The following is a 9,293-nucleotide window of genomic DNA, read 5'->3' as shown; positions in this document are numbered from 1 at the left end:
GGTTCGCGTCCTGAAGCTCTGATATGAGCTTTGGTTAATATATAAGGCAATTATTACAAGTGAAAAGGAAACATCTTGATATCTGAAGAATCGGAATTCTTGTGAGTCAGCTCCATAATGAATATTAAACATGATATGATCATCAGAGTTCCCCATAAAATTAAAGCAAACCTAAAGTTTTCTAAAATTAGCGGAGATGGCGACGAGGAGTCTGAATATCGTCGATGAAACTTTTTCAGGGTGAACTCGTACGCTTTCCTCTTCTCCCAGTAATACAGGAGACCACTTTCCGCCAGGTAACCGTGAACCTTTTCCAACTTCCCTAACAGTGGAAACCCTCTTCGGACAACCTGAGAGGAATACATCGTGTTTACCGGTTCCTTCATCACATGGAGCAACTCTCTTCCGTCTTTGGATATCGATTCTTCCACGAGAGAAATCGCCACATAATGCGGACAGATAACCGCGGCGTCTCTGACATACGCAATGCGTTCCGGCATGCCGAGTGGATTGTGGATTAGAAATAACCTTTTGGCCAATCTTTGGCGAACTGAGTTGTGGGAATCATTCGACGAACCGCTCGGCAGCTCGCTGAAAGAATCCTTCATGCAGCCGATCTTCAGATCAGCTTCTTCGAGTTGCTCGAAAGTATCAATCTCGGTACTCTCCCTCACTGCCAGGCTCGTTGTGATCGTGCTTATGTATATGTTCGTAAACATGATCGCCCAAATACCGAGACTTATAAAAAAGGTTTTTTCGTACATGTGTTTGGGTGGCAAAAAAGATATGTTGTTAATGATACAAATGCAGTCGGTTAACACCTCGACAAATGTTTCTTGGTATATTTTTTGAGACGCGACAGCTCTGTTTTGAGTTTCACCTTTTTTCCGGTAAAATTTTGCAACTGTCCATGCTATTACGATCAATGTTATAAATACAATGGAAAGTTTGGATACAGTTCCATCTAATACACTTAGTAAGGTTCCGATGACGTTAATTCCTGGAAGAGATTTGGGGACCACAATGACGAGGGACGATTGATATGGCGCACGTAAAAACTGCGACTTTTTGAAAGTATCATTTGAAAATTTCCTGCGATTGCCGAATATTTCTGCCACTCCATCTTCCACGTCTCTTAATCCTCCGGTAAATGATCCATTCTTTGTCACTCCCCCGTAAAGGATGCCATCCCTGGGTAAACTGTAAATTGGAGTGAAATTGAAAAATCTCGCGAATTCACTGACCACATCGCCCTCGCTTCCCACGAAACGTATCAAACTACCCGCCTTGTCTCTCAGAGGTTCAGAAAGCCCCGTAAATTCGTGCATTGTGATTCTAATTGGATATCCCCGAAGATTTTTTATTCGATTTTGAAAGAACGATTTCAGCTCAACCCAATCGGCTTGTTCACTTTCAGCTGTGAATGCGAACGTCTTATGAGCGATTTCTGATACATCGGGGGATATGAAGTATGGATTATCGATACTGACCATCATTAAAAACGTGGAGTTATCATGATATGAATTTGCAATCAGTACATTAAAATAAACCAATTCAATCCACACTTTACGCAGGAACCTCTCGGGGTCTAAAATTTGCGTTCCAGGTGGAGTCATAATCAAAAACGATTCCTTATCGAGTTTGTTTTCAAATGTTTGTCTTAATAGTTTGAGAATATTCCAGGCATCTTCTAAATCCTTAACCAACACAATAGCGTTACTTGGTGCAATTGTTTCCCCGGTAGATGCGGCAGCGATCAACCTATAAATTTTAAATGTAATTTTGAAAGATTATCTTTTGTTAGAATGCGGGTCATATGATTTTAATTCAAATAATGAATATACTACACCTTTCATCAATATTGATACATTTAACTTGAAAATTGCAACGATTTTCTAAAATCTTAAGAATCGTGTCCGTTGCCACATTATCAGATGTTTTATCTGTGGTAAAAAAATATATTTTATTTTGATCATCGAGTAAGTTGCATATTAGTCCTGACCAAACAACCGTCAAAAAATCTAGTGCGACCATTTCACTTGAAAGCGAAGCAATCATTTTATGATATTATGACAACTTTAGTTATTATGTGATAAGAATAATAGAAACAACGCCGTTCAAACCGCAATGTAGTTGCAGAAAAACTGAGCTGTTTGGTAGAATAATAATTCCTTTTATAATATTATTTGTGTCTAATTTGCCTCATTTTCTCAACATTATTTTATCATCAGGCTTATTGGAAGATTAGAGCGGCGTTTATTTACAAATCAATCATAAAATTCTAGATTCTGACTTTTCTAGTACCTGCCCTTAGTAAATAAAAGGAATAATTGAACTTAACACAGATGCGCGTTTTATTATTCTGACAATTCGTTATACAAACATTAATATGAATTATAATGTAATTATATTTTTCGCGTTCATGAATATTATAATTTTAATAATTTTTGTTCTACCTAATTTAGTGATTATAAACACTATCTGTTACTGGGAGAAAAATACGACCTATATTAACATAAGTACATTAGTAGGTACATTATTTTTCATGGCATTTTTATTTAATGTTTCTAGTTAAAATATCGTCATCGTTTTAAAAAATAGTTTCTATTAAAATATATAACGTATCCGATAATTAATATTTTATAAAGGTTATTGCCTAACTGAATAAATAATGTCTGAGACAAGCATTATCGACAAAATCAAGAAAGGAGCTCTGCGCTGTTTTGGACATGTAGAACGAATGGACAGCGAGAGAACGGCTAAGAATATTTACAATGCGAATGTTGATGGATGCAGAAATAGAGGAAGACCGAGAAAGACATGGCATGACCAAATCCAACAAATACTTAAAGATGGACATGTCAAAAGTCGGAATAATCGGCGCGCGTGCATGAGAAGATGTATGAATGTAGAGGAAGCGAGATCTGTATGCAAAGATAGAGTGTTGTGGCGTTCTATCCTCTCTGCCTACCCTTACGGGGAAACGGCGTGATGGTTTGTTTGTTTTTGAATAAATAATGTCAGTATACTACGACGAAAACATTTTTTTTTAGTAAACTGAAAAGTTTTTTTTCTCAAAATTGTCGCTCAGTTCTTTTCGTCAGCAGGAAAACATGTCGTACCTATCATAAAATTCAAAATATAATATTTAAATAAAAAATAAGTTATTATATCAAAATGTATAATAGTTTATTATAATCGTTGTCGTTACTTTTTTTATAAGGAGTCCTAGCATTATCTTTTTATAAATTTCATGAATCACTATCGCCGAATGTCTTCGAAGGAAACATCGATCATTCTTTGATGATATTTCACAGACAGGAGTTGATGAAAGAGTCTTTTATGAGTCGGCTATAGCCATCCGCCATCCCATTCAGTAGGAAATTGCTCCACTGTACAGGGACATAATCCAAAGGATTTGTACGTAGACACGCTCTGCTCTGATATAAGACCGAGCTGTCCAGGTGTGCGCCAAGTTAGGTTCGCCCCACACTAAATTGATTATAAGCCCTTCCTGTTATACCTACTGAGTAAAGCGTAAAATCCAAACTTTAAAATGGACGCTACTGGACTCTAATAATAATAATAAATTTTGTCAATTTTTCTAGCTACGTTTTCGTGAGTAATCACTCCAAGGGCGCTGTATATTATACTTAATCAAAAATATTTAAAAAGTCTATCTATAGGCTAACTCTTCATTATTATTTACTTACAGACTGATTTTACAAAGCATGTAATACATATTATCATGTTTGTACTACATGGCTTTACATTTAAACAGTAAAACTTTTCAAGTAAAGAAACGATTTCTCAAATCAATAAGTTTTTTTTCCAGAATAACGATTCCGTTGCACAAGTTCGTACTTTTGGAGGCAGGGCGTTTTATTTCAAAGGTCCCTACTGCAAAAGCCCGATCGCCAAAGTTGGAACTCCGGTTGCGTAAATGAGGTTGTATCACAGCAGAACGGGAGGCGGAGCGGAGAGTAAGGCGCCTATCTGCCAGCTCGTCCGGAATACTGAGTGTTTTGAGGTATTAAAGAGCCGCGTCATGCATTGCCTTATGCATTAACCAGCACAGCTTGTAATCGACCCTTTCTGGGAAATGTATCCAGTAAATACTTCGAAGCAACGCGCAATGGTTCTAATGTGATCGTACTTTAATACCCCAAAGATCAACCTGGCAACTGTATTCAGAATGAACTGCAATCGCTCTTATGTCGTTTCGCGTCTAGATTACTATAATGGAATATACGCAAATCTCCCAAAATACCAAACTGATAAACTTCAATCTGTTTTCAATGCAGCAGCAAGGCTTATTACGGGAGTAAAAAAATATTCTCACATCTTCGAGATTTGCACTGGTTAAAAGGCACAAAGACAATAAAATACAAGCTTTGCTGGACAGTATTCAAACCCCTTCATGAAATGGCTCCAAGATCTATCGGAACTTTATATTAGGGCAAATACATGTCAAAGAAAATCTACTCTCAGATCAGCATTCGATTCAGGCAGAGAAAAACTTGTCGACATCCTGTGCTCTCCAAAACTAGATTCGGAGATCGTACTTTTGCCGTTGCCGTATATCAAGCACAAACAATAATTAGAATGCATCTTCTCCCAGACGCCCACGCCTAACTCTCTCTGTGCCACAAGGGCGACGAAGACCAGGAAGGCCCAAAAGGCGATGGATGGACTGCATCAGCGCGGATACGACAAAGTTGGGACTGAGGAACTGAAGAGGAAGGGCAGCAGACCGGCAAGAGTGGAGGAGACTCCTGGATACAGCCAAGACATTTTTTTTTCTGAGATCGATATTTATTTTCTCACTCTTAACAACCACATAGAAGATGCTTTAATTGGAAATAATAATTATAATTTAATCTAACTCTATTTAACAAACCTTTTTATGCAGGTGCATTGTATTTATTTTGTATTGTTTTTAAAAAAAAGCTAATATGGTGATGCATGTAGTTCAGATGAGGATATAATTTAAATGATATTAATTAATGTTTTAATCTGTTTTTGTTTGTATTTTTAAATAATATACTCCCGCTAACTTTCCATTATGTTGTTTCCACGAGAAAGTTCTGTGGTTTTATTAAAAAAAAATATTTTTTAATAAACTGTATTTTATAATCAAATGTATTTTTTTATTAATTAATTAATATTTTAATTTTATTATTATGTTTATAAATGACATATTCTACCATATTTGTAAATGTGTTACTATTATTACTTTATTGTGTTATTTTGTATTTATTTTTACTATCAATTAATTACCGAATTGAATGATAAAATTACTATAAATTTTTAATAACATATTGCCATATATTGTTGTATAACTTTTCTGCATTCCATTTTTCGACATGTATAAATTTTTATTATTTATATTTTTTAATTATTATTTTGTATATTGTTTTAATTATTTTGTAAATTGTTTAATTTGTTAATAAATGTTTTTGATTTATATATAGAAGAGTCCCGACTTAACACGGAATTTTCTAACAAGTCGGAACATAAAAAAAAAACATAATTGTGCTCTATGATAAAATTCTGTATTTTTGTGCATTAAATAAAATCTATTAAACTTAAAGGCAAAATGTTTTTTTTTTTTTTTTTAATTTTTATATATCGTATTATCAGCGCTTTGTCGGCCTCGTAGTTTAATGGTCAGCGCGTTTGCCTACCACTCAAGAGGTATTTTTATATTTAAAAAAAAAGTTTTTTTTTTTTAAATATGTAAATTATATATGTATTATATTTTCTTTGCTAGTTTTATACAATTTGTAGAAATCTGTTATTGGTTCTAAGTTAGTACAATATACCTGTTGTTTACTATAAATATGTATGTAGAACTATTGGTTTCCCAAATAAAATAAAATAAGTCTTTTTCACATATTTTTTCACAAATTTCACATATTTTCTCAAAATGCCCCCAAAAAACCTAATTTCAATAAGAATATTGATGATGGCAAATTACTAAAGCGTATTTAGTGTATTTTGCACGACCCGAGTCTAAAATTAGTTTGACATGTCAAATATACTTGATCTGGTAAAAACGGATAGAACACAAATAAATGTTTTTCTCTAAACGATATTTTTTTAGTAAGGCCACTTTGAAAAATCACTCTTCAATAATTTTACATAAAATAATACATTTACAACAATTTTACCCAGCAACAAAATCACCCCTAATATTTGTCAATTATCTGTGTAAAATAAAACCAGAATTCTGGACGAGTGTTTTCGACATGGATACTCTCAACTAAAAATACTGAAAACGTGAATGGGGAAGTTCAGCGCTACCGGAAATTGGATATAAAAATGTTTTCTTACACGCGGTAAAAATTAGAGCATTTAATTATACGGCAAAGTTTCTTGAAAATGTATGGAAGAATGAATCAAAATGGTTTTAATTTAAATGGACTGTTTTGAATGACGTCACGAGTTTTTTTGTGAATCAACCAATAATAGAGTGTTGTAATAGATTTCTAGTTTACTGGAAGCCAATTCACAAATCAGCAGAACTCGCCGTAGAGAACTTGTGACATCACAGGCGGAGTAACTGAATTATGCCCAGGTAGAAGGGTATGTACGAGTACACGTAATTTTGGTATTTTCTAGAGTAATTCAATAAAAACTTTTTTGGCAATACTCTATTAAGTCAATTTTCGTGTATTTTTATATAAAACAATGCTTATTCAAAATACAATGATTTTCAATTGGAAAATATCACGTTTTTTAAAAACGCTTTTAAAGTAATAAAGGTCTATGAAATACTGTCCAGTAAAATTTTTTTTTTTGCTATGTATTAGTAGCATAAAAAATACTTTTAAATTTCTAATTTTGAATTCCCGCGAAAACGGTCATTCCAGTGGCCACGCCCCTAATACGTCACGATTCATGTTTATTTGTTCCTGCCATTGAAATTTGTGTCGAACAATATCACGAATCTTGACGTCACAACAACCAAGGCCAAACACGTCGCGTTTTTCTATGAACGTATTTTTATTGAATTTCTTTTTTACATTTACGTATGAAAAAATACTTCTCTATAATATCCATATTGATTTTGAAAATACAACTAATTATTCTAAATCCATTGAGTGGAAATAATTCTTCTCTAGTGGTTAGCGCGTTTACGCGCTTTTTTACGCTTTACACTGCAATATTTCTAAGTTTCTGAACTGGCACCTGAAGCGTAATACTGATCACCTTATCTTCCGTGTAACAATAATCATCAAAATACGCTGCAATCGGATCACCAATGCAGTGCCCTGTGCACCACTGGGTGTGAATACGGAAATGATTAAAATCGGAAGTAAATAATTAACTACCAGACAAAACTAAATAAAAGACTGAAAACCTTAACAATATTATCATTAAAAATATAATATGATTAACAAATTACAACAGGGATGGAGAATAAAGAAGGGAATGTGGAAGTCTAAGCATTTACAGGGCTTATGACCTGTCATTGGCTGGTTTAAGTGGCCACTTTACACTCTCTATACATTAACCATTTTGCCTATGTATGAACATCCATATTTCTTCAATTCTTCCATTTGTTGATTTTAGTTATAATTTATGTTAACTTAATTGGTCTTTTTATGTTTAAAAAAATGTTGTTTTTAATATTTATTATGTATGACTCTATGTTTTCTGAAATAAATAAAATTCCCTTCTTTAAGGTATTCTCCATCCCTGTTGTAATTTGTTAATCTTAATTAATAGTAATGTCTTAATAGTTTGTCCAAATATTTGTAGTCTTTTTTCGTTCTTTAGTCGTTCTCTTAGAAATATTTGGACAAACTCAAATATTGTAATATAAAATGTATTTAACAAAGAATTATTTTATTAATGCGTGTAATTCTTAATAGTTTGTAAATAAATTTAAAATAAAAGTAATAATAATAATTTTATAACCAATTTACCCATTCTTTTATAAATTAATAATCTACCTACATATATTTTTGATATAAATAGACATTTCTTGTTTTCCTGTGATTTTCCTACTTTCAATAATGATGTCCGAAGGAAATTTGACCAAATAATAAATTATGTCTGGCAATTAATTCGTACCATACAAAGGAATAATATATTATTTATTATGTTTTCATTATTTATCAGTAGGTAGATAAATAATATTTTAATTATTATTGGACGCTTAAGTAGGAATCTAAACGCTAATGCCATCTATGGGTTAGAAAAAGGAAATATTACAGAAATCTGTTACACCATAAAAAATGGCATAACGTAATGTCGTCTAAAATTGCCTTTATTGTCTATGTCTATGTCTAATGTCAAAAAATCATCTTGAATTGCGCGATCTTGAACCTCGAATTCTGGTCGGAAAATAGTATCTTAAGTAGTTTTTGCAAACTTTCGCAATGGCTCTATCATTCTGCAGTAAGCGACTGCTTATGAGAAAAAATAATTTTCTTCTTAACAAAAGGTGCAATGGATACATAGTGCTGTAAGTACTTTGGTTTGGTTAATATTTTCACAAATTAATACACATACCATGTATTATAAATTATTTGAGCTAGTAATCCATAAATACAGTAAATTTATTTCACTGTGCAGTGTTTTGTAAATGATCTTTATTTTTTTGCTTGAATACTTTATTGTAAATCTTCTGAAGTTTTCATTCCATAGCACAGATAACTTTATTTTGATACACCAAAATGATGATTATTTCATTAAAAAAAATTATTAAAATTATTTGTAATTGTAAAATAAGTTTTGTTATCTACCACTGCTAACTTTGTGGGTCGAAGAGCTTACATTCGCCATTTATTTTTTAATTTTAGTGTCCCAGAAATAGGCGAAGATTCAAATGAAAAAAACAGCCTTCTCCGCAGCGATGGGCTTCCCGAGTTCAATACATTTACTGTTGAAAAGTGTATAGCAGCCATGAGCAAATATACCATTGATTACGAAAACGAAGTTAAAAATATTGAAGAAAACATTGACAAAGTTCAAAATGTGTTTTCTGATATAATTAACCCCTTAGAAAATTTATCTTGTCCCTTAGAGCTGACTTGGGGAGTTGCTAAGACTCTGTACATGGGTAACAGCTCACTCATGCCCACTAAATCCTACATGCAAATTCACGAAAGAGCACACAGAGCTGTCACTAGTAAGTTTCGAAGTATACCTATAAATAGAACCATTTCGGAAGCTCGGCTCAAGAACAAGAAGTCTCTGTCTGAAGAAGAATCTAGACTTCTCGATAAATATGTACTAGAAGGACGATTAAATGGATTGGAGCTGTCTAGCGACAAAGCTAA

General features: G+C 33.1%; 1 long non-coding RNA gene across 1 annotated transcript; it reads left to right on the top strand.

Moving 5' to 3' along the window:
- Positions 1–8,280: 8,280 nt before the first annotated feature.
- Positions 8,281–8,945, top strand: LOC148274323 (uncharacterized). Its single transcript, XR_015824322.1, has 2 exons — positions 8,281–8,476; positions 8,814–8,945. It is a non-coding gene; the product is annotated as an uncharacterized LOC148274323 (long non-coding RNA).
- The last annotated feature ends 348 nt before the right edge of the window (positions 8,946–9,293 follow it).

Source organism: Micrasema longulum, unplaced genomic scaffold (genome assembly GCF_059751315.1).
Source record: "Micrasema longulum isolate JH-2025_06_02 unplaced genomic scaffold, ASM5975131v1 h1tg001683l, whole genome shotgun sequence".
Taxonomy (NCBI): Eukaryota; Metazoa; Arthropoda; class Insecta; order Trichoptera; family Brachycentridae; genus Micrasema; species Micrasema longulum.
Note: the sequence above shows the minus strand (reverse complement) of the source record. Positions and strands in the feature narration are given on the sequence as shown.